The sequence below is a fragment of the Balaenoptera musculus genome, chromosome 1 (assembly GCF_009873245.2).
Source record: "Balaenoptera musculus isolate JJ_BM4_2016_0621 chromosome 1, mBalMus1.pri.v3, whole genome shotgun sequence".
In the NCBI taxonomy this organism is placed as follows: Eukaryota; Metazoa; Chordata; class Mammalia; order Artiodactyla; family Balaenopteridae; genus Balaenoptera; species Balaenoptera musculus.
The window spans coordinates 23,177,444-23,203,320 of record NC_045785.1 but is presented as its reverse complement, the minus strand read 5'-3'; the positions used below and the strand labels follow the sequence as shown (position 1 = coordinate 23,203,320).

General features: G+C 48.0%; 1 non-coding gene across 1 annotated transcript; it reads left to right on the top strand.

The window, feature by feature from the left end:
- Nucleotides 1-20,403: 20,403 nt before the first annotated feature.
- On the top strand, nt 20,404-20,531 carry LOC118887409. The gene has a single exon (XR_005017992.1). It is a non-coding gene; the product is annotated as a small nucleolar RNA SNORA49 (small nucleolar RNA).
- Nucleotides 20,532-25,877: the final 5,346 nt, after the last annotated feature.

Here is a 25,877-nt window from a genome sequence, read left to right as displayed (position 1 = left end):
GGCCTAAAAAGTGTGTCTGAGCTGTCTCCTGCTGTGCAGTATTACGGAGGTACTGCTCTCTCTCTCTCTCTCTCTCTCTCTCTCTCTCTCACACACACACACACACACACACACACACGCAACACAGTCCACAGTCCAGGCCACAGGCCAGATTTCACCTTCTCTGCAGCAGTCCCTCTTCGGCCCAGCCCAGGTTCAAATTTCTGCAGCTCCTTACTGTGTAGCCTCGGCAAATTGCTCAACCTCTCTGACTCCAGTGTCCACGTTTGTGACATGGGAATAACAGTCTGCCTCAGAGTGGAATGAGACGGTGCAGGCAGCGCCTGGCATGGAGGAAGCACTCAGAGAATGTGTGTTGTCGCTAAGGTTCTGCACTGGTTCTTCATCCCTCAAAACTCAGCTCAGACATGCCCTCTGGCAGGGCTGCTACTTGCCTGCACAACTCTAGGGGGCGCCATTCACCACATTTGTGGTATATGTGTGAGTTGTACAGTGCACAGCCTGCACAACAGTACACTGTGGCCCTGGGTTCTGGGAAGATTTTCCTGACTGGTCCCACTTGGTCAGAGGCCCCTTCCTCCTCTGTTGTCCCCACCCCACCAGAGTGAGCTTCATGAGGAAAGGGACCTGGTCCTGCCCACCCTTGTGTCCCTAGGATCAGCTCAGGACCTGATCTGAAGTAGGGCAAACACCAGCAGCCATTCTTACAACTAGTAAATGGCTGAACAGGGGTTGACACCTAAGTTTAGGCACCAAAGCTCTTAACTGCAGTCCAGAGAGGTCAAGTAACTAAAGTAGTTACCTACTCTGTATTGACAGTGCAAAGCCAGACACCATTAGGTGGACAATTAGACTTGCTCTAATTGTGACTTGCTCTGGCCAATGAGATGTGAGAGGCTACGGTGTCTGTCACTTCCAGAAGGGAGCTTTAAGTGCCAGGGCCCAGTTTGCACAGTGATCTCAGAAAGCCCACGTGGAGGTAAAGCCGCGTCAGCCCAGAGCAGCTGCAGGGAGCAGAGCCGGCCACCTGCCCTGGGCACGTCAGCACAGAGAGGGGGCCTCCTCTCGAGTTGGGGATGCTACAGCCACTGGTTACCACAGCATAGCCCTGGCCCCCCAGAGTGATGCCACCGCTGAAACCAGGTCACCTGAGAAGTCTGCCCCCAGCCTCCAGGCCCCCATGGATGCTGGTCTCTGTGGGACGGGTCACTCCACACCACCCTACTCACAGGTCTGGAGGGTCCTGCCAGTATCTGGGAGGCCAGCTCCCCAGGGTCTGACTTACCCAGACCTGGGCCAGACACACACATCCCATAATGATGCGCAGATCACCCGAAAGCATCTGGGCTCCTTGCTCCTCTCTGTTAACTCGTCCCTTCAACAAAGAAGCCCCTGGACACTGAGTCTGTGCCAGGCATGTGCTGGGCGCTGTGAATATCCAGGGAGCAGGACCGATGCAGCCCCTGCCCTCCTGGAGCTCACAGACTAGTGCAGGTGACAGTAGGTACCAGTGAACACCCAAGAAAAGAATTACAGAGTGCTGAGTGGGGCAAGGGGAACAATCAGGGGTGGGGAGAGGGCACGGGGGAGGGGAAGCAAGTCTGCAGCTGGGGTGGGCCAATCATAGTTAAGCTGAGACCCAAGGGTGAGAGGGAACAGCCAAGTGAAGGGAGGACAGGAAAAGACATTCCAGGTGGAAGGAACTGCATGTGCAAAGGTCCTGAGGTAGGAAAGGCCTTGGGGAGAAACAGCAGAGCAGGGAGAGGGGAGGGAGATTGGGCAGGGGTGGACAGGGCTGGACCACATAGGCCTGCTGGCCGCAGGGAGGAGTCTGCACTTGATCCTGGGGTCAAGGAGAAGCCACTGAAGGGACCAGGAGAGGAGGGTCATGACCAATTCACATTCAGAACATTCTCTGGGCCCAGGGCTTAGCACAGGGCCTGGCATACAGTGGTGCTCAATGAATGCTTGCTGACAGTGACATCACATGAGAGAAGTAAGGAGATGCTCTTTAGGGCACTACTGACTCACCCTGGTCAGTGTGCATCCTCCCTACACCCAGTGAGGGGTCCACTTGAGGACCGGGAGGAGCTGGGGCTTGTGGAGCAGCTACCGCTGCCTGGAGCCCAGGCTTCTCACATGTCAGCTCATGTGTCTTCAGTGAGGACCCCACAAGGGGGTGCACAGACGTCCCCAGAGAGTTACTGATGTTGTATTTACAACAAAATAGGTCCAAAATGAAAACACTCTAACCCTAATTTGAAGACACGTAAAACAGGATTCTCATTAGAAAGGGCATCAAGAAATATTTCAATATGGAAATCAACGGACTCTCGTGAAAAGAATTACCAGCTGAATAATGAAGAAGGGCAAGTCAATAGAACTGAGAAAATATGGAGGAGAAAAACCACAACTCTTTCCCTGATTATAGGGTCGGAAACACTGAATTGATAAAACAATGGCATTGAATTATGAGGAAACGTGCAACTTCTTAACAGAGGGGGCAGAAACCAGCTAATGTGATAATGAACCACTGAGGGAGCATCAGAGCCTATGGCCACGTCTGAGCATTTTCTAGGCACATGAGTTGTTCCCGAAGCCCAACCTGAATCCCAAAGTGAGGCCTGGGGCTGGACCTCGACCTGGTCCCATCCTCTCTAAGCTGCGTCTCCCCAATACCTTCTCTGGACCACAGGTTGTTCTGTCCTGCCCACCTCTCCACCCTCAGTGTGCAGTCCTCCTCTTCCAGGAAGCCTCCCCTGATTACTCCAGACCCCAGTCACCCCAAATCTAACCTCAGCCCATCTTCCCCCTAAACATCAGGTGGTCACAGCAGAATGTGAGATTAACAGATTACAGAACACAAAGGCAGATAGTAGGTTCAAGTTCTCTCTCCTGTAGAAGGTAACCACGTCTGGCAGTCCAACAGCACTTTTCAGTTGGCAGAGCGCATCCACGCCCTTCGACTTAGTGGACCCTCAGAATCCCAAACTGGAGGGACTTCCCTGGTGGTGCAGTGGTTAAGAATCTGCCTGCCAATGCAGGGGACATGGGTTAAAGCCCTGGTCCGGGAAGATCCCACATGCCGCGGAGCAACTAAGCCCGTGCACCACAACTACTGAGTCTGTGCTCTATAGCCCGCGAGCCACAACTACTGAGCCCACGTGCCACAACTACTGAAGCCCATGTGCCTAGAGCCTGTGCTCCACAACAAAGAGTAGCCCCTGCTCGCCGCAACTAGAGAAAGCCCACGCGCAGCAGCGAAGACCCAACGCAGCCAAAAATAAAAAAAAGATTAATTTATTAATTAATTTTTTTAAAAAAAGCATCCCAAGTTGGAGCTAAGAGTGTGAGTCTGGGGCCAGAATCTCTAGGTTCAAATCCTGCCTCCACCACCTCCTAGTTACCCTGTGCAAGTTCTTTCCCCCATTTGACCTTCAGTTTCCTCACCTGTAAACTGGGGCTAACAATGCTATCTCTTTGTAGGATTGTTATAAGGTCTATACATGTAAAGCATGTAGGACAGTGCCTGGCCTGTAAAAGTCCCTCCATCATGTCTGAGATCTTTATCATCCTCCCCATTTTACAGATGAGCAAACTGAGGCTCAGAGAGGCTAAGGCACGTGTCCAGGACCACAGAGATGATGGCTGTCAGAGCCAGCTCTTTAACTCAGATCCACAGTGTCTGGACCCACATCCCATCTACCATGTGTCAAGGGCTGTGCCCTTTACGCCTCATCTCGTCCCACAGCCGTCCTCGGAGGGTAGTCTCCTCATCTCCCATTTCACAGGTGAGGGAACTGAGGGCCAGGGTGCTCATGGAACTGGGCCAAGGTCCCACAGCCAGTAAGGGAAGAATTCCCCAGAATTCAGACCCAGGGCTCCCTGTTCCCAAACCCGCAGTGAAGGCGGTTTCCTCCTCCCTTCCTTACTCCCAGGCTGCAGGGCGACCATCGGGCCCCAGCTGAGGGGAGGGGGCTGCACGGACAGGGGACCAGCTGGGGCCTCTAGGGACGGCAGGCTGGGCAGCCACCCCCGGGGCTCCAGAGATCGCCCGAGTTCCGAACTTTGTCTGCCGGAAACTCTGCAGACTTCAATCCTTTGCAAAGCCAGAGGGCTTAAGGCAGAGCCAGTTCTCCAAGAGCCCCGAAGGGGAGGCAGCAGGTGAAGCTCATTTCTTGGGGTTTATGTTTCCTGTTCCTCTTCTGCAGAGGTGCTCTACGGGGCCAGCGATAAACCCTGTGAAGATGGATTTGTCATAAACTCATTATCTCTCCCTCCCCGGGCTCGGAGGTCACATCAATAACTTCCTGCCCACTCTCCCGTGCAGATCTGTGGCGAGGCTGCAAGCCTGTTTTAGGAGCTGTAAATCCATCCCCCTCTCCCCCTGGAAATCAATTGGAAACCCGTTTGCTAAATCAACCCTAAATGTAAACGCACACAAACTACAGGCCTATTCTGGGCTAGGCTGGGGCTCCCGAAGGACATGCCCAGAGGAGACGCCACCCTGGAGTCAGACCCAGGTTCTGTCCAGGGTCGGGGGGCACAGTGGGGACTGACCAGGCCAAGCCCAGTCAGGGACACAGAGAGCAGAGGGCAGTGGGGAAACCTCAGCTGGGTGGGGCTCTGTGCTTAGCTCGCCCCCTCCTCCCACTCAGAGGCCCATTCCCTCCACAAGTCTCTCTGTCAAAGGGGAGGAGATCCGCTCAGAGAGGGCAGGGGTCTCACCGGCTTCCCCCGAGGGTCAGGCTAAGGATGGGGAATACGGCCTGGTCCCTCAGGCCCACCTCAGTCCCTGAGACGAGGCTTTCTCGCTGACTTGAACATGGAGTCCCAAACCCAGGCTTTTCCTTAGGGTACGCTGGCTCTGAATTAAACCAAGAGATTCATCCCCATAAGCTGCTCTGGCTGTTTTCGGAGAAGAGAAAACTTTCACATGCAGGCAGAGAACTGACCGTCCTCTGTTCACAGAAACGGGGGCACTATTCCTGTGAGTACTGCTAGGGTTCGAGTCTCCTCTTGGGTTCTAGAACAGAAGGGAACAGGCCACGCGTGTTTGCTGAGTGAATTGACTGATTGATTTGGGTGGGTCAGATCCAGATAGATGGAATTGGGGGATAACCTCTGACCAGATTTCCACAACAGCAATATTCTCCACCACCCATGGGGACAATTTTAAAGCAAGATTGCAAGTTGTTTGACGTCTCCTCTCACAACCCTTTGATCAACAATGAATGGTGGAAGCCATATGGCGTCCAGGGCTAGATCCCAAAAGCTCCCATGTGAGGAGCCCAACCACCCACAAGGCTGCCATGCTGTGAGGGAGCCCAAGCCACAGGGGAAGGCTTTGGTCAACATTCTCAGCTGAGCCCAGCCTTCAAAGCCATCCGGACTCAACCATCAGACACGTGAGTGAACGATTCTCTGGACGCTCTCAACACCCAGCTGTTCAGGTCACTCCCAGCCAACTGAATCTTTCCTGCTGAGGCCCAGACATTGTGGAATGGGGATCAGACCACCCCCACTGCACCTCGTCCAAATTCTTGACTCACAGACTCTGGTTGTTATTTCACATGACTAAATTCGGGTGGGAGCGAGGTGGAAATTATTATATGACAATGGATAACCAGACTACCAACCTAGGGTACAAAACAATATTCAAAGTGGTTTGACTCTGAGCCTCTATCTTAAAGTTCTCAGGAAGTTAGTGTTTTTATCCTGAGAAAGACCACCAATGCTGAGTGTTTTGGACAGCCTTTGCTGTGTAACAAAGCACCCCAAACCTCAGAAACAAAACAGCAGCAAGATATTGTTTCTTATAAACCAGTGGCTGGCTAGGTGATATCTCTGCTAGTTTCACCTGGACTTACCCCTGTGCTGCATTCCATCTGGCCTGGAAAGTCCAATCTGGCCTCCTTCACTTCCCTAGTAGTTGGATGTTGGCCAGAGGGCCTCAGCTCTCCACACACCCACTCATCCTCCAGCAGACCAGGCCGGCTTCCTTACCTGGCGGTCTCAGGGCAACATTCCAAGATGGTAAAAACAGAGGCAGCTACGCCCTGAGACCTACTCTCAGAAAGCATATAATATCTCTTCCGCTGAGTTCTAGGGTAAAAGCCAGCCACAAGCCTGTGTAGATTCAAGGGGTGGGAAAGGAGACTCCATCTCTTGATGGAACAAATGGCAAAGTCATGCTGCAAAAGTGCATGCACAATATCTGTGGAACCTAGAAAAATGGTACAGATGAACCGGTTTGCAGGGCAGAAATAGAGACACAGATGCAGAGAACAAACATATAGACACCAAGGGGGGAAAGTGGTGGGGAGGGGGTGCTGGTGTGATGAATTGGGAGATTGGGATTGACATGTATACACTGATGTGTATAAAATGGATGACTAATAAGAACCTGCTGTATTAAAAAATAAATAAAATTCAAAATTTCAAAAAAAAAGAAAGAAAAAGCTATTGAAAACAGAAAAAAAAAAGTGCATGCACAGGGAGATGGAGAAACTGTGGCCCTATTTTACAACCTACGCCACTGGGGAAGCTCTAGGTGGGCCAGTGGGAGAAGACTGTGTGTTCTGTGTGAAGAGAGAGGCTCAAGGGTAAACCTAAGGCTCCCAAGGGGCTTACTCAGTCCCACAAGGCAAGCCCAGCTCACCACTGCATCCCTAAGAGGAAACAGGTACATGTTCTTTCTACATGGCCCACGTGTCATGTGGCTGGTCCTGCCCCCAGTGTCAGGGAGCAGGGGACGGACACTCCCCTCCCTGGTGTTATGTCTACATTTGCTTTCTATTCCCAGCCCCACGGTCTCCTGCCGTGGGTGGGGTTTTGTACACACACAAAGACAGCCCTGCTGAGCACCTGGGGAGGTGTGGGTGGCAATGGGGTCTGGAGGGGCTTTGGCTGACAGGCTGAGGGTGCTGAATGGGTCTGCATAATAGAGATGAGTGGAGATGCATTCCCAGAGGCAACCCAGGAGGAAGGAAGGGGGCGAGATAAAAGCAGAAAGAAAAGCTGGGAGATGGCGGGAGGTTAGGGCAGGTTGAGAAAGGGGGTGCCTGTGCCCCACTGGAAGCTGCCCATGGCGGGGGGAGAGATCCTCCCTCCCAGCCCCCACCCCAGGTATCTCCCGCCAACAGCACGTGGAATAGGGATCCAAATCAGTCTTGCCTAAATCTTGAAGATCTGTGAGCCTGGGCACCAGGATCGGCCTGGCTTGGTTCAGATACCAAATTTAGACTAAATCATAGTGGCCAGGGGAGGGGACAGGCCAAGTAAGACCAAGGGCACCCCTACTATCACCATTTGGAAAGGGATGGGGGGCAGATGGCTTGAGGAGGGAGGAGAACTCTCTCAATCCTCAGGAGGAAACAGATGAGGAAACTGTGGCTCAGAGCAGAGGAACGTCCCAAGGTCATCCAGTGATAAAGCAGCCGAGCTGGGACCTGAACTCCAGAGCCTCTGCTCTAACCACTGGGCGGCAGAGCCTCAGGCTGCAGACTTAGGAGACCCCACAAAGGCTGGAGGGACTGTGGGGCCCCAGGGACAAGACAAAAAGGTCCTGAGTCCTGGGACATCAGGGAAGGCAGGTGCTCTGCCCTTGGTGCCCTCAGCCCCTCTCAGAGGGCTCGGCTGTGTGAGCGCATCCAGGGTGTGGTGGCTGAAATGGGGGTGCATCTCGAAGCTTCCAGTTCTCACAACCAAAGCCGATGCCAGGAAATTACTCCAAATAATGAGGCTGTTTGCTCAGGAAATCGAGAAGGCAGTACACAGTTGCCAAAGTAAACACAAACGGTGAACACGCCAGGCTTCTCCACAACAGCCTCCCCGCCGCCGGCTGAGACAAAGCCACCAGGTTGTTTGTCTGTTGAGCTGAGCAACTGAGAGTCAGGGAATCAAAGAAAATCCAGAAGGGATAGGGTACGGGTCGGGTGCCTTGAGAACCACTGAATATAAAACCCTTGGTTTACAGATAGGGAAACTGAGGCCTAGAGAGGAGGAGAGACCTGCCCAAGGACAGCAGACTAGAAGGCCGAGGTAGGCCAGGAATGTTCCCAGCACACTTGGCTAAGTGCAGGGTCAAGGTCATGGGGATAGGATGGAATCTGACAGATGATGAATAAGGAAACTGAGGCTCAGAGAGGGTAGGTACTTGCCCAAGGACTCACAGTTAGCGGTGGAACTAGGAGTGGGACTCCAGTCTGTTTGGCATCTTTTAATTGCGCTCTGCTGCCTGCACCTCTTCAGCCTCTGGATCAGGACTTAAAGGGGAGGGGTTGGGAGAGGTCAGGAAGAGCAGATTCCCAGAGGCAACGGATGGCATTCCAAGCAGAGGGAAAAGCACAAGCAAAGGCACGGATGTGAGACCCTGTTTGGTGTACGTACCAGTTAGTCCTCTGGGTGGCAAGTAAAAGTCCCACTCACCCTGCCTTGAGCAGTTAAGGGACTAGACAAGCTCACATAACTGAGAGGGCCCAAGAAGGTCAGAGGTAAGACTGAATATCTCCCATTTGTCCAGCCAGATCCACCCCACCCTGCTCTGTACCCCAGAAGGATGACCCGTGTGGACTGCTGTTCCTCTGACTTCTCAACCAGTGGGGAGCACCAAAGGAAGGCTGGAGGCAGGGAGACCAAGATGTTCATTGCTCCTCTCCCTACATAGGGCCACCAGGGGCAGTGAACACACACAGCTTCTATGGGCAGCCCTCCCCAAACAGCCCTCTGCCTCCAGGTTCTGATAACTGCTCACTCCCCCTCACCCTTTTCAGGCCCAAGGGTAATAATGGCCCCTCTGTTACTCACCCTGGCATGCTGAACTATCCCTTGTGGTGTCCCTCCACACCGCCTTCACTCTTGTAAATTGTTCGCTTATTAAACTTCCCTCAAATTGCTCAATTTTGTTTCCTACTGAGGCCCAGACTCATAACATTGACTTCAGGTATGGCTTGACCCAGCAGCTCAAATGATGTCACCAGAGACCCAGGCTCCATCCATCTCCCTGCTCTGCCTTTTGTGATACCAGTTTCATCCTCAGGCTACCCATGGTAGCCCCCTTCCCCCTTACCTTCCTATCCCATCCCCTCCCCTCACACTCTCATCTCCAATGACCCACATTCTCCAAGTCTCACGTCCCCACATCACACCATTCAGGGGGAAGAGAGAGTCCCTTTGGGTAGCTGAATGGGAAAACCTATTTGTTTCCCTGAAACTGGAACAAACTTCTCTACATCTCATTGGTTCTGATTTGATTATGTTCCCAGGCAAGCCAGTAACTGTGGTCAATGGCTAACTGCCTCAAGCCAATCAGGGCCCACCCTGAAGCTGAGCAGGCCAATCCCACCTAAACCACATGACTGAGGATAGATAAGGTGTCAGATCCATAGAGGAGGATCCAGGAGAGCCTGGAAATACTGGGGTGGGGGAAAGGCAGTCAGGAGGCAATGATCTAGGTGAGTGCTGATAGGGTCTGGCCTGCCACAGGGCTGGCAGCAGCGAGAAGGAAAAGGGTTCAGGGAGAGATGTGTAGACATCCATTCCTGCATCTCAAGGGCCCAGGTGAAGAACTGAATTCCAGAGGAGGCATCTGGCCCATGTGGCTCAGGACCTGCCTCCCAGGCCTTCCCAGACCGTGTTGATGGACAAACAGCAGCCGTAGGAAGTACGAACACAGAGCCAGGGCCCAGCAGCCACCCACACCTGCAAGTCATGGGGACCAGGCCACAGATGGAGCAAAATTAAGCACCAGATGGGCCTCAGACAGGGTAGGATCCTCTAGTGGGGAAAGACTGACAGCCACACAGGACAGGGGAAAGGCCTGGACTCTGGAATCTCACGGACCTTGGCCCTGCCCCCCATTTGCTGTGTAACTTTAGTCAAGTTACTGATGATCTCTCTGGGTCTGGGTTTCTTATCCATACAAAGATGGCTTAGACTTGATTAGAGGGACCAGCTGCCCAAGTCAGATTGTGGAAGCAACGCAGGCTGTAGCTTGAAGATCAATCCCTGAGTCCGGAAAGGAGAAGTTCCTCTCGGTAGCCCACCACCCCACCACCCCCTGATCTACCAGAGAGGAAACGCAGCACCTAATTGGACTGTTGAGGTGCTGGAGACAACATGGGCCTCGTTAGGTCTCTTGTTGAGCCTTATGTGTAACTTGACCAGAAAACCTGTCAGAAGTATCTGGGGACCCAAAGAGAGCAGGTGGTACTAGAGGCAGCATGACAGGGTGTCTCAGAAGCCCTACCCTGGGGACTTGCAAACCCAAGGACGCTTGTTAACTCAGGTCTGGCTGCTGATTGGAGCCCCTGGTGACGGGGAGGTAGTCCCCGCCTCCAGATGCTCCTTGGGGATGCACATGCCCTGCCTCCCTGGCCAGCTACCTGGCTGCCCTCCATCTGAGAGACAGCTTCTGGCCCGCTAGGGGGCACTGTGGAGACTAAACCCCCGATTCAGGACCTCCAGGGAAGACTGCACCCTGATATTCCCATTTTGTGTTCGGTCCACTCAGGGGCTGACCCCAGAGTTGGAAAGACACAGCAAGACTGGCTAATTAAATGGAAATGGAATATTCAAAAGGGAGCCAGTCTGGCCCCACAGGTGTGTCCCCTAAGCTGAATAGGGTATAACCACACCTTTAGGGGCCATTGTACTTCTCAGTCACCCACAGGAGCAGCTTTTGGCTACTTGAAGATACCAGTTTTGGTTCCAGGAAGTCCCTTGGGGTGCTTGGGCTTGGTTTACTGACAGCTCAGCCAGCTGAGGATGATGGTGTCCACTGAGCAGCTGTCCAGCCCTAGCAACTCTGGAAGCCCTAACTGAGAGCCATTCCCCTTTTCTTAGACAACACTCCTAAGGACAAGACATGATATTTTATATATATACATTATATACATTATATTTTATATATACATTATATTTTCACCAATTCTTGGGCTGTGGCTAATGGCCTAGGTATCTGGTCAAGCACACAGGTGATGGTTGGCTGATATATTAAAGACACCCTTCTGTGGAGCCGTGAGCTCTGCAAAGTCATTGCCGCAACCCAATGAGACATTTATAAACCCGTGTGGATGCCATACTCACATGACAGTGGATGGAGCAATGAGGCCAATCAGGCCTGACAGCCCAGGCAGCCAGCATCACTGCTGGGATCCTTCACTGGACTGGGCACAGCAGCCCTGCCACCAAAACCTAATGGCTCCAAACATGGGTCTCCATCTGCATGACAAGGAGGGACTGTGGTACCTGTCAGCAGTCACCACTCTAGCTGCTCACTCTTTGCAGGAAGGGGACTGGCTTGTTTAGTGCCTATTACAGTGTTTGCTTCATGCTCGAAAAGTGCTGGAGCCTTAGCCCTGGGTTTCTCCCCTTCACCACAACCCACTACATTGTAACATCCACGTGGGTCTACCACTCTGCCCTGTGGGACTTGGGGCAGGGGAATCAGTGCAACTTTGCTAATGGTCCTACTGTTTGCTCTGTGGAGTAAAATACGGTCTTGCTCTGGTCTAAGTCTCAAGTCTACTTCTGGCACCTGTGGAGTGGTGGCAGGGTTACTCCTTGCCATCCTCTGTGAGGAATCTTCCTGACAGGCCCCCAGGGCTGGGGAACAGACAGGGGGAGCTCTCAAAACAGAAGAAGAGCTGCAGGAATTGCAGTCTTGGTACCTCCAAGGATTCTTTCTCCACCATCTTTCATCTCTCTTGTCTCTGCTTCATTCAGCAAAGTGGTCTCACCTGCTCTCATCAGACCCATGAGGACAAGAAATGTGGCCCCAAGCAGCTGTTTTCAGTTCCAGGATCCCCAAAACAAGAGTTTCTCCCACTAGCTCCAGCAGAAAGTCTCAGGGAAGGCTCTGATTGGCCCATCTCTGAGCCAGTCAATGGGGCCCAGAACACAATACTCTGATTGGCCAAGCCTGGGTCACACATCCAACCCTGGGCCGGGTGAAGTACAGTTAAGGAATTAAGGATTCTCAGAATCACACGGGTTGATGGAAGTTCTCACAGAGTGAAAGAGGTGTTATTGCCAGAAAGGGGTGGGGGGGGCTGTAAAAAGTTAAACATTCTACTCACCCCTCACACACTTGCACTCTCAGAGTCTGTTCCATCTGGTTAATTCCTCCTCAGCCTTTAAGACTCAGCCCTGCCTTCCCCTCTGCCAGGAACCTCCCTGGCTACCTTCAGACTCTCTCAGAAGCCCCTCTTCTGTGTCCCTGCAGCTATCACAGCCCCGCCAGCTGGTGCAAATGCATCTTCCCCACTGGCCAAGACTCCTGGAGGGCAGGGCCTTGCATAGTCACCCTGGCATGGCAGAGGTTTCAGAGGCAGCTGTTGGTGGAACAATTTGTTGAACTCCTCCTGACCTTCCCTAGGACTCACTAGTAGAGTAGACTGAAATCCTTCAAATAACTGCTCAGGCTGGGTCAGTCAATCCAAAGCTCAATCAGTACCAGGAAGGAGAGGGAGGCAGAGTGCATAGGGCTGGCCCTGCAGGTGACCCACAGGGCTGGTCTGATCACTCTGCCCAAATGGCTACATGGCCAAGAGTTCTGTGTCATCAGGAGCTGGCCAAGAACTTGGCTGCATACAGCAAACTACTGGGCAAAGAAGAGATCCCTCCTCTCTTGCCTAGTGTTGGCTGCTTTTGCACAAACAGCCACCCAGGACCTGCAACGCACATCTTCCTCAGCCTCCTGGGAACTCAGACAAGAGCTAGCCTGGCAAACCCTTCAACCCAGCAATTCTACATCTAGGTATCAATACCAGAGACAAACTTCCACATGCACACAGTAAGGCATGAACAAGGAGGTTTGTTGCAGTCATTTTTATAGAAAGAAAAATAGAAACAACCTAAATATCCATAAGGGAATGATTTAGGAAGGAAGAGAGGGAGGGAGGACATCCAAGCAATTGAACATGACCCACGCCTTGTGAAAGAGGAGGTAGCTCAGTATGTACTGACATGGAAAATGTCATTTATTTTAAATGCCAAAAAGCCAGATAACAAAGCTATACATATAGTATGCTACCTTTAATACTTTTAAAAACGCACAGAGCAAACATGCATAGCTCAGCGTACATTTTTATGTACAGAGATGCATATTCAAAGGGTCTGTAAGGATTGCATACCACACTGATAACAGTATCTATGGGGAAGAGATTGAAAAAACTGGAGGTGATTATAGAGGAGGATAGAACAGAGGCACTTTTCCTTTATCTGAGGTCTTGAATACGAAACAATGAGAATGTCTGTGCACAGCACTTGTGTAATTAAAAATAATTTTAAGTGAATGGGGGAAATGGCAGGATAAGCTTATTGCAACATTGTTATAATAGCAGATATCAAACAACCTAAATACTCATTTATAAGGAACTAACTGAATAAATGCTGGTGCCTATGGCAACAGAACACCAGGCAGCTGGGAAAGAATGGAGCAGGTCCATGTGGGGAGATGTTCGCAAATGGAAAAGCAACTTGAAAACCGTGTGTATTGTGATGATCCCATCTTTGTTAAAGAAAGAAAACTTAGAATATACATAAAAATGCATGCCATATTATAAAGAGTGGAGCTCTGGAATTGTACAGACCTGGGTTGAAATCTCTGCAGAGTTACTAACAGAGTGGCTTGGGTGACTCACTCCACATCTCTGAACCTCAGCTTGGCCAGCTTGTTCATGGAGGATTGATTGAGATAATGTATCCAAAATGTTTGCCACAGCAAAGACAGGAGAGCAAATATATGATTTTTGTTGTTGTTGTCATTTGCAGTGTTTCATCTAGAAAGTGGATTTGGGGTGGAGGGAATATGGTGCTTTTATTCCTTTAAAAAGAATTTTATTGGGGTATAATTGAAATGCAATAAACCGAACGTATTTAAAGTGTAAAACTGGCATGAAACCATCACCATAATCAATAATGAACATATCCATCACCTCCAATAGTTTCTTCATGCCCCTTTGTAATCCACCCTTCGTGGTCCCCAGCCCCAAGCAAGCACTGATTTGCTTTCTGACCCTATAGATTAGTTTTCATTTCCTAGAATTTAATGTAAATGAATTCACACAATACGTGAGTTTTTTATCTACTCCTCCCACTCAGCATAATTATGTGGTGATTTAGCCATGTTGATAAATGTATCAAGAGTTCATTCCTTTTTACTGCTGAGTAGTATTACGTTGTCAGATTTCTATAAATCTTTTGTTAGATTCATCCCTAAGTATTTCATATTTTTATGCCATTGTAAATAGGAGATATGAATTTAAGTTTCTGATTGTTCATTGCTATTGAAATGATTTTTTTTAATTTGTGAATGTGGTGAATTACATTTATATACATATAACCCTATGTCTACTACATATATTATTATTATTATTATTACTATATATATTATAGTAGACATAGGGTTGTTCAAGTTACCTATTTCTTCTTGACAGAGTTTTGGTATTCTGCATCTTTAAAGGAATTGGCTCATTCCATCTAACAAATTTATGTGCATAGTTATTCACAGTATTTCCTTATTATACTTATAATGTCTATAGGCTCAATACTCCTGATATTGATGATTTGCATTCTCTCTCTCATCTTCTCTGGCTTAACCAGAAATTTACCAATTTTATTTATCTTTTCCAAGAACTAGCTTTTGGTTTCATTAATCCTCTCAATTACCTGTTTTCTATTTCATTGATTTATCCTTCAATTTTTATTATTTTCTTCTTTCTGCTTGCTTTAGATTTAACTTATTCTTCTTTCTCTAATTTCTTAAGGTTATTTTTAAAACGTTCTTCTTTTCTAATATATGTATTCAGTGCTATAAATTTCCCTCCTAAGCATTGCTTTAGCTGCATCCCACAAATTTTGATATGATGTATTTTCATTCTCATTTAGTTCAAAATAAATTTTAATTTTCCTTAAGACTTCTGCCCCTTTGATCCATGGGTTATTTAGAAGTATGTTGCTTAATTTCCAAATATTTGGAGATTTTCTAAAAATCTTTCTGTTATGGATTTCTACTTAAATTCCATTTTAGCCAGAGAACATTGTATAATTTATATTCTTTTGAATTAGTTAAGGTTTGTTTTTTGGCCCTAGACACAGTCTATTTTGGTGAATGTTGCACTATAATTGAGAAGAACATGTTTTCTGCCCTTGTTGGGTGGAATATTCTATAAATGTCAATTCGTTAAGTTAGTCAATAGCATTGTTCAAATCTTCTATATGTTTACTGGTCTGTGTCAATTGTGGATCAGTTTCACTGGACTTTTTCTCCTCCTTATGGGACCTATTTTCCTGCTTGCTTACAAGCCATGTAATTTTTGATTGGGTGACAGACATTGTGAGTTGTGTCTTCTTGGGTGTTGGACATTTTTGTATTCTTATACATAATTTTGTGCTTTGTTCTGGGATGCAGCTAAGTTACTTTGAAACAGTTTGATCCTTTCAGGCGTTGCTCAACCTTTGTTAGACAGTCCCAGAGGAGTGTTCAATCCAGGGATAGCTATTCCCCATTCTACTCAGTGTCATGTCAGTCATAAGGTTTCCCAATTTGGCTGGTGGGAGCAGATGCTCTTCCTAGCCCTGTGTGAGTATGTGGCACTGTTATCTGGGTGATCTTTTCCCCCAAGCCCCAGGCAGATTCCTCACATTTTTGTCCTGATGAGAACTTAGTTGAAAACTCAAGAGACCCCTTTGCAGATCTCTAAAGATCTCTGTATTGATCTCTGTGATCAATATCTCTTTCCTTTCCAGTACTCTGTCTTGTGAACCCTCACCACGTTAGTCTCCCCAAACCCTCGGCTCCATCTCCTCACATCAGGGAGTCCACTGTGCTCTGTCTGCGTTTCCCTGCCCTGCACTACATCCAGATGAAAACTCTCTCAAGGGAGTAAGCTAGTGCTATCATAGGGCTCACCTTGGTTGTTTCCTGCCTCTCAGAGATTACTATTCTTCCTTTCCTGACATCTAGCATCTTGCAAATGACTGTTTTATATATTTTGCCCATTTTTTGGTTCTTCTAGGTGGCAGGAAAAAAATCCAATCCCTGTTATTCCATCTCGACCAGAAGCAAAGTCCCTCTCTTTTACTTTTACACTGTGTGAATGTTTACAGTATGCGTGTATTATCTTCTAAATTAAAAAAGAAAAAAATACTAATTAATATTAAGATGAGGTGAGGGATTAACCCCAACCCGGCAGTTGCCTGTGATATGTCCCTTCTGCTGGGCTTTATATCCTTGCATCACCCTGAAATGGGGATCCTGGGGCCAGCGTGCCCGCCATTGCTGGCTCCAGCTTCTAGCAAATGTGCCTGCCCATCTCCACTCTCATCTCAAGAAAATTGCTTTCAGTTCTACAAAAGTGATTGTGGGAAAGTGCACATGAAATGAGCCAGGTCCTTAAAGCATAGTGAGACAGGCTAAGATCATCCCTCCCTGGAAGAGCTGGGATGTGGGTGACAAGTGTTCTCATACTGCTCACACATGCTCTGTGATTTAACATAGGTTTGAAATTTCTCCAGCTCCCTGTAGCCAGGGCTCCAACCACATGAAATTGTGCAGATAAAAACTTAAGCAAAGGGCACTGAGACCTTGGCTCCCTGACATTTTGCCGCTGGCTCTGCCAGAGCCCAGCTAACACATTAAACTGCTGGAGTCAATAATAAGATGCTGCAGGCACTGAAATAAAGGGGAGAAGAGGGAGAAAGATTGGGAGCAGTGCAAAATGGATTCTTCTTTGAGAGTCACATGGTTCTGTTGCTGTTGCTTTTGGCATGAAGGGGCATCAGGTAAGTCCTGCGAGGCTCCATCCAATTGTGGAGAAGGGACTCCAGGCAACTGGCAGCATGGACAGGGCACTGGCTCCACAGAAACGCTCTGTGGGTCTTTGACCTGCAGGGCACAGGTCACTTCTGTAAAGGAGGAAACATCAGTTAGCTCAGCTGTGTGGTGAAAGCTAAGGAGCTCCAGGCCCATGCATTGAGCACCTACTGTGTGCCCGGCCAGTGCAGCCCCCAAGGATGCAGCAGTGACAAGACAGGCAAGTCCTCTGCCCATGGACACCATCAGGATAAACAACAACTACTACTAAAATAATAATAACATCATTGTTCCTTGGTTGCCTACTACGTGCCCAGCTCCACATGCATTGTTTTTTTCATTTAACCCTCAAAACACCCTCTGAAGTAGAATTTTACAGAAAAGAAAGCTGAAGTTCAGAGCAGTTGAGACATACCCACTATGACACACTTTGTCAAAGGAGCTTCCAGGTTTGAACCCAGATCTCCTCTGTCCCCAGAGCCCACGCCCAACCACTGCAGAGGCGGCATCTCTCATTCTCTAGAACTTCTCTGGTGGCCTGGGGACCTGAGTGCCAGTCCCGGTTAGGTGCTGTGTGGCACTGGGTGAGCCGTGAAACCTTGTATGATTGGCCAAGTTACCCCTGCCCTGGGAACACACTGGGTGATTTCAGCCCCCACATCACGCACCTTTCCTCTGATTCCTGAGCTAATAGGTCTGGCATGGAGGCCTGGAGTCTCTTGGGCAGGTCCAAGGAGGGCCATAGGTGAGGGAGGGCCTGACAGGGGGCAGCAGTGATGCTAGATGGGTTCCCCTGGGCTGACACTGACAGGCACTGACCTCTGACCTGAGAGACTAAACTCTGAGCGGGTGAGGTAAGGGTGAGGGAGGAAACTGAGGGAACGAGCTCCCAGGTTGGGGCTTTAGGCCTCAGTGTCCTTATCTGTAAAATGGGGATAATAAATTCAAACTGGGGAGGGATATGATAATGTGGGAAGAAACACGGAGCACCAGGCAACAAGAGAATAACAGCTAATCACATACAAAGCAACCCCCATTTCCTCTGTATTATCAGCTGATTTTTCAGCAGAAATTTTACAGGCCAGGAGGGAGTGACAGGATGAAGTGCTGAAAGGAAAAAACTTACAACCTGGAATATTCTACCTGGCGAGGTTATTATTCAGAATTGAAGGAGAAAATTTCCCAGACAAGCAAAAGGTAAAGGAGTTCATCATTAATAAACCTATGCAAGAAATGTTAAAGGGTTTTCTTTAAGTGGAAAAGAAAAGGTCACAGCTAGAAACAAGAAAATATATAAAAAGAACACAAAGCCCCATCCTCTGCATGAAGCAGATGCTTGGAAAATGTTAGGTTCTCTTTGCTGTGCTCACAGCTCCTCCCTGCAAAGATAAAGCCACTTGGAACCATTTGGAATTTTTTCATGCAAGGGATAGAAAACCTAATCTGAGCTTACTTAAGAAAAAAAGGAATTTATTGGACGCAGTAACTGAAAAATGCACAGGGAGTTCTAGTTTCAAACTTGGCTTCATCCACGGGGTCCACATTATCTCCCCAGGACCCGGTTTCCCTCTCTTCCATCCTGCTCTTCCAGTTCCTCTGGTCTGGCTGCATCCTAAGACACACCCTCCGCTGACGGAGACAAGGTGGCTGCAGCAACAACACATCTGTCCTGGGAGTCAAAAGAGTTTCTCCCTGGTGGACTCAGCTCAAGTCCTAGGGGTCGCATTGATTTCCTCCGGCATCTTTACGATTTCCTTTCTTCAGCCTCCTTTGAGTTTACTTTGTTATTCTTTTTCTAGTTTCTTAAGATACGAGCTTCAGTCACTGATTTTAGATCTTTCTGCTTTTGCATACGTTTTTATTGCTATACATTTTCCTCTATGTACTGCTTTAGGGGCCTCCCACAAATTTTAATATGATGTGCTTTCATCTACATTCAGTGCAAAATACTTTCTAATTTCACTTTGATTTTTTTCATTGACCCATGGGTTATTTAGAAATGTGCAAACTCATAGACACAGAGGACAGATTGGTGGTTACCAGAGCCCAGGGATGGAGGTGGGGGAGTGAAACAAGTGAAGGGGGCCAAAAGGTACAAACTTCCAGTTATAAAATAAATAATTCATGGGGATGTAATGTACAGCATGGTGAATACAGTTAATAATACTGTATTGCGGGCCTTCCCCGGCAGTCCAGCAGTTAGGACTTTGCCTTCCAATGCAGGGGGTGCAGGTTCAATCCCTGGTCGGGGAGCTAAGATCCCACATGCCTCACGGCCAAAAAACCAAAACATAAAGCAGAAGCAATATTATAACAAATTCAATAAAGACTTTAAAAATGGTCCACATCAAAAAAAAAACCTTAAATACTGTGTTGCATATTGAAAGTTGCTAAGAAAGTAGATCTTAAGAGTTCTCATCACAGGAAAAAAATTCTGTAACTATGATGATGACAGAAGTTAACTAGACCTATTGTGGTGATCATTTTGTCATATATACAACTATCAAATCATTATGCTGTACACCTAAAACTAATACAGTGTTGTATGTCAATCACACATCAACTTTTTAAAAAGAAATATGTTTTTAGTTTCCAAATATTTGGTGGGTTTTCTAGGGAACTTTCTGATTTTAGTTTCTAATTTAGTTCCATTGTGGTCAGAACATACTTTGTATAACTTAAATCTTTTTAAATTCATTGAGACTATTTTATGGCCCAGAATAAGATATGTTTTGGTAAATACTCAATGTGCACTTGAAAATAATGTATATTCTGCTGTTGTTGGATAGACTGTTTTACAAATATCAATTAGGTAAAGTTAGTTAATAGCATCATTCAAGTCTTTTATAGCTTTACAAAATTTCTACTTGTTTTATCAATTATTAAGAGAGTGATATCAAAATCTCTGACTATAATTGTGGATTTGCCTATTCCTCCTTGCAGTTCTTTTAGTTTTTGCTTCATGTATTTTGAAACTCTATTATTAGGGACATAAAAGCTTAGGATTCTTAAGTTTTCTTGGTGAATTGACCACTTTATCATCATGAAAGGTTCTTCTTTACACCTGGTATAGTCTATGCTCTGATATCTACTTTTTTTTTTTTAATAAATTTATTTATTTTATTTATTTATTTTTGGCTGCACTGGGTCTTCACTGCTGCTTGCGGGCTTTCTCTAGTTGAAGCAAGCAGGGGCTACTCTTCACTGTGGTGCGCGGGCTTCTCATTGCGGTGGCCTCTCCCGTTGCAGAGCACGGGCTATAGGCACGCGGGTCTCCGCAGTTGTGGCACATGGGCCCAGCAGTTGTAGCTCACAGGCTCCAGAGCGCAGGCTTAGCAGCTGGGGCGCACGGGCCCAGCTGCTCCACAGCACATGGGATCTTCCCAGACCAGGGCTCGAACCCACGTCCCCCACATTGGCAGGCGGGCTCTCAATCACTGCGCCACCAGGGAAGCCCTCTACTTTTTTTAATGTTACTGTGGCCACTGCAGATTTATTTTGATTAGTGTTAGCATGGCATGTATTTTCCAATCCCTTTTACTTTTAAGCTATCAGTTTCTTGATATTTAAAGTGTACTTCTTGACCCCCTCAGCCTTACTCCAGGGACTTCCGCTGTAAAGTGCCTGGCATTGCTGGAGGGTACATGAACGAGCACGCATCCTTCCCTAGGGACACTGCTGTCCTGTGGGGCCTACACGTGGAGCTGACAGCACAGGTCGGGTGGGGTCTGACGGTTTCCTTTTTGTACGTGCTGACTGGCGATACTCAAACAGGGTAGAGACATTAGCGATCAGTAAGCGAGAGATGCCGCACATGCCCGAAAGAACCAGAATAAAATGCTAAACTCCAGCGTAACTGGAACACAGGCCACGTGTCAAAGGAAACACAAACCGAACAGTTTTGTTATGGAATAATTTCTAACTGATAAGTATCAGAACATATCAGAGGTTTCCTGTCGTTTTTCAGGAATGCTAACTCGGGGGTAAAAATAAATAAATAAATAAATAAATAAAGTGTACTTCTTGGGATGTCCCTGGTGGTCCAGTGATAAAGAATCCACCTTCAAATGCAGGGAACACGGGTTCAATCCCTGGCAGGGAACTAAGATCCCACTTGCCACGGGACAACTAAGCCTGCACGCCACAACTACTGAGCTCGTGCGCCTCAACGACAGAGCCCGTGTGCCCACAAACTAGAGAGCCTACGTGCTCTGGAGCCCACGTGCCACAACTACAGAGCCCACGTGCCCTAGAGCTCACATGCCGCAACTAGAGAGAGAAAACCCACACGCCAAAACTAGAGAGAAGCCTGAGGACCACAACGAAGACCCAAAACAGCCAAAAAAATAAAGTAAATAAATAAATTAAATAAGTGTACTTCTTGTAGGTAGCCTACGGTTGAATCATGCTTGTTTATCCAATATGACAATCTCTACCTTTTTTTTAATAAATTTATTTATTTATTTGTTTGTTTTATTTTTGGCTGTATTGGGTCTTCATTGCGGTGCACGGGCTTCTCATTGCGGTGGCTTCTCTCGTTGTGGAGCACGGGCTCTAGGCGCGAGGGCCTGAGTAGTTGTGGCACATGGGCTCAGTTGCTCCGTGGCATGTGGGATCTTCCCAGCCCAGGGCTTGAACCCGTGTCCCCTGCATTGGCAGGCGGATTCTTAACCACTGCGCCACTAGGGAAGCCCCCAATCTCTACCTTTTGATCAAGGTGATTAGACCATTTACATTTAATGTGATTATTGATATAGTTAGGTTTAAGTCTCTTATTATGCTGTTTGTTTTCTATTTTTCCCAGCTGTTCTTTGTTCCCTCTTGTCTCTTTTTCTGCCTTCTTTTGGATTGAGTTTTTTTGTGATTCCATTTTATCTTATTTCTTGATGTATTAGATCCATCTCCTCATCATGCTAGTGGTTTGCTTTAGGGTTTATAGTATACATATTCAACTTATCAGTCTGTCTTCAAACGATGTCACACTGCATCATGTATAGTATGAGAAACTTACAACAATGTACTTTCTTTTCTCCCTTTCTGGCCTCTGTGCTATTTTTTCTCATACATTTTACCCTATGTGTGTTATGCAGCCTACAAAACATTGTCATTACTTTTGCTTTAGAACCAGTCAATTATCTTTTAAAGAGATTTAAATAATAAGAAAAAAGTCTTTTATTATTTACCCATGTATTTACCATTTCCAGAGATCATCATTCCTTGTGTGGATCCCGATTTCCATCTGGTATGATTTTCCTTCTGCCTGAAGGACTCCCTTTAACATTTCTCATAGTGTAGGTCTGCTGGTGACAAGTTTTTCCAGAACCTGGTCCTCAGGTCTTTTGCACTCAGAAACCCAACACCACAATTTCCTAAGGTTAACACTCTCCAAAAATTTAAAGTGAACCAACATTTCCTGTCAGTCTGAAGTGGGGGCATGGAGAGCTGGATATAAACACTACAGGACCACTAAATTTCAGTCATACAAGTTCCTCTTTATGATTAATTCAGTAGGGGACCCTTCGAGCTGATGCTTGGGGAGTGGGAACGATGCACGTTGAGAATCTACTATGTGCCAGGCACTGTGCTTAAGCATGACACATACCTTGTCGGCTTGTGAAGGGGATGAGATGAGCCCAGCACCTGGTACATATCACCCCTCAGCAAAAGGTAGCCGTTAGGATGACCTTCCTCAGTAATTTTAACAACGTCATGGGACAGCCATTTTGATCCCTGAGTGACAGATGAGAAAGCCAGGCTCAGAGAACTGAACCAGTGAGGGAACTGGGATTCAAACCCAAATCTGCGTGACTCCAAAACCTGGGCTCTATACCACCTGCTCTGTCCTCCAGGGCCAGGAGTTGGCAGGGACAGGGCAGGACTGACCTTCAGGCAATTGAGCCCATGACCAGAGGAAGCATGGAAAAAAAATGTCCAGGAAATGGGGCTGCACTGAGCCAGACCCTGCACAGGAATCAATCTGAAGGGTCCAGGCAGGGGTAAAAAGAGGCCCTGGCAACAGCAGGGGGGCAGAGGGAGCACTCAGAGCAGGGTCTGGGGCTATTTGCCCAGAAACCCAAAGCACTCCACCTACCCAGATTTGTACCCAGGACACGGAGAGCTTGACAGCACTTTTAACAAATCAGTATGTTTTTGCCTCAGCCGAGCAGCACAGCAAGTACAATGTGTGCAGGCATCAGAGGCATAAAAACTAAACTCTGATTCTGCAGGTTTTATTGGTCTCACCCATGGTTGCCCACGGCCACCCCCCAACTCAGGGATCACCCAGGGCCTGGCTGTGTGCTCTCAAAGCCCTGTGCTCCAATCCCCAAAACAATTAACATCTGTTTTCTCCTTATCCCTTTTTGTTTCTTTTTTTCTCTTTTTCTCTCCTTTTTTCTCTCCCTCCTCCTCCTCCCTTGTTGCCTGCCATGTCTGAGCACAGGGAAATGCCATCTCAGAAGTGTCGCCTTCCTTTAATCATGACCTAATTCCTTATCACAGAGCTCAGAGATGAAGGTTTCCAGGAAGACAAAAATAAGGCACTAGCGGTGATTAACATTTCCCTGTGCTCTGGAAGAGATTTATTCCAGGGTGCAGGTTTCTTTTTAAAGAGCTTTAGCATGGGAGACGCTGGGAGGCCAGCTCATGGATTAGTGGATACCCCATCAAGCAAAGCAAGAATTCAAAGGAAAGGGGGATTGCCAAGCTGAGGCACAAGAGGGTGAGCCTTTAGGAAGAATTAGGGAAACTCCACGACGGGGGCTGGAACCAGTCTGCCCCACCTCCAACACACCAGGGCAGCTGGATGTTATGGGTGCAGGGGTCAGGAGGAGGGAGGGAACAAGGGCATCTAGATCACTTCTGCCAAGTGTGCAAGACTGTTTCCAGTTGTAAACCCCTCCTAATTTTCTTTCCCTGCCACCTCCCATCACACTGTGTGAGTTAAAATGGTCTCCATCCCAGAAGGTGATGAGAGAAGATCCCCATGGCCAGAGTGGAGGGCACATTGGGGAGACTCAGTAAATGAGGCCAAAACAGGCAGACCCAGGAGAAGCTGTTCCAGTCCTGGGGAGGAAGGATGCGGTGGGCGGGGCGGTGGGGGAGGGGTGGGGGGTGGAGAGAAGACAGATCCCGCCAGGAGGCAGCAGATGGGGTCAGTGAGACTTGGTGACTGTGGCCATGTGGAAAAGCATTTATGAGAAATGGGTATGAAGACACCCCTACTAAGTGGCAGGACCACATCAAAACCCGGACTGTGCTCAAAAGATGATGTTTCTGAAGGGGATATGACAGTCAGAGGTGGAGGGGGTGGGAGCGGGGGAGCAGGGGTGTCTGCATTTTCTGTTCCTCCCTTTTTCTCCTGCACGTTTCAGGCCGGGTCCTCTTCCCCATCCCCCCCTCATGGTTCACCCTGTCTCCTAAGGGCTGACCTGCAGTCCAGGGCCCGGCCCATCAGCCCCTCCCTAGCTGGTGGCCTTATCTCTGAGCCTCAGTTTCTTCCTCTGTCAAGTGGGTTAATGCCCCCTTCCTCCCACCCTGTTGGGGATGCAGTGAAATTGTGGAAGTACAGGAAGCCGGGGGTGGCCCAGCACTGAGGTGATGGGGACCAGCATCTGTGCTCATCTGTGTGACTGGGTCCCTTCCATGCCCTTAGGTAACATTGGGTTTTACCAAATCTGGGGAATTAGAGGGTCCAACACAAACTAGGACCTCAATCAATAAGAGTGTCACATGAACACATCTGTTAATGGGTCCGAATTCTTGCTTTGACATTTAATAGCTGCATAACCTCCGGCTAGAACATAGAGCCATTCACTCCCTGGATTCCAAGCAAAAAAATCTCAGTAAAACAGACTCAGATTCCAGGACGGGGCTGGGGACTGAAGAACAGAAATATTTTTAATAACACCATCAGGGAGACCGTCGGGTGCACATAGACACCCAGGACCCAGCATGTTTGGTTAAATTCTCTGCTGCCACTATCTTGAAATTCGTCATACCTTTAACTTGTGTTCTGTAAGTGAAGTCTGACAGGATGGTGGAGTACATGCGTGTGAGCAGAGGGTACATGCAATGTGTGTGTCCTCTGTTTTTTGCCGCCCGTTCACGTATAATGTCCACGATGCCCCCATGAGTTCAGAATTCCAGGGACGCCTGTGTGGGGCAGCTCAGCAAGACTCACTGTGAGTACAAGGCAAGAGCGTTACGTCTACGGCTGAGTACGGGGGTCCTGACAGCCCCAAAAGGCCAGGCTTCTCATTTGAACCAGGACATTCTACAAGCACAGAAAGAACTCGGTGGTATTCTAAGAAACATAAATGTTCAGAGAACCTTTCTTTCTTACTTGTGTTACTTCCCTGCACTAACCAACCACTGAAAATTATGACGGGAGGTGAGGAAAAGATAAAACAACTCCTGGTTCCTTTCCTTTCAGCCTTTCCTTCCTCACCAGTGAGCCAAAGGTAGAGACTGTTGGTAGCGTGGACGCATACCAAGAAGTGAAATAAAAGCTGTGGAGCTGGTTTTATGTAGTTTCCACTCTTCCGGGAAGAATGAAATGCACACTCAGGAATGAGCTTTGAAATACAAATTGTGTAATTTCAGTGATTCCCTATACGAATGAAATGCTCTTCTATTTGCATTTAAAGCTGGCATTGCACAAAATAAAGATGAACGGTAAAGTTCACACTAATAAATTCTAATTTTTCCTTACTTAGAACAACACTAACTAGGAAATAAAAAAACACCATGACAAGAGAGAGAAAGACTGCAGCAGAAAGGAAAACGCTTTATATTTTCTAATGCTTAATGGCATTTTTTCCAGCTTTCTGAACAAGGGCCCCAAACATTCATTTTTCACTGGGCCCGCAAATTATGTGGCCAGTCCTGCAGTGAGAAGCCAGGCACCAATGCACTTCGCCTGGGCAGAGAGGCTGGGTTTCTGTTATATAACTTTTCAGCTGGTGGGATGTGCTAATTAAGCATGGGATTTTAGGAAATGTGAGTCCTGGAGGAAGTTTCTAATTACCTTTGCTCTGAAGGTAGGGAGAAGGTAGGC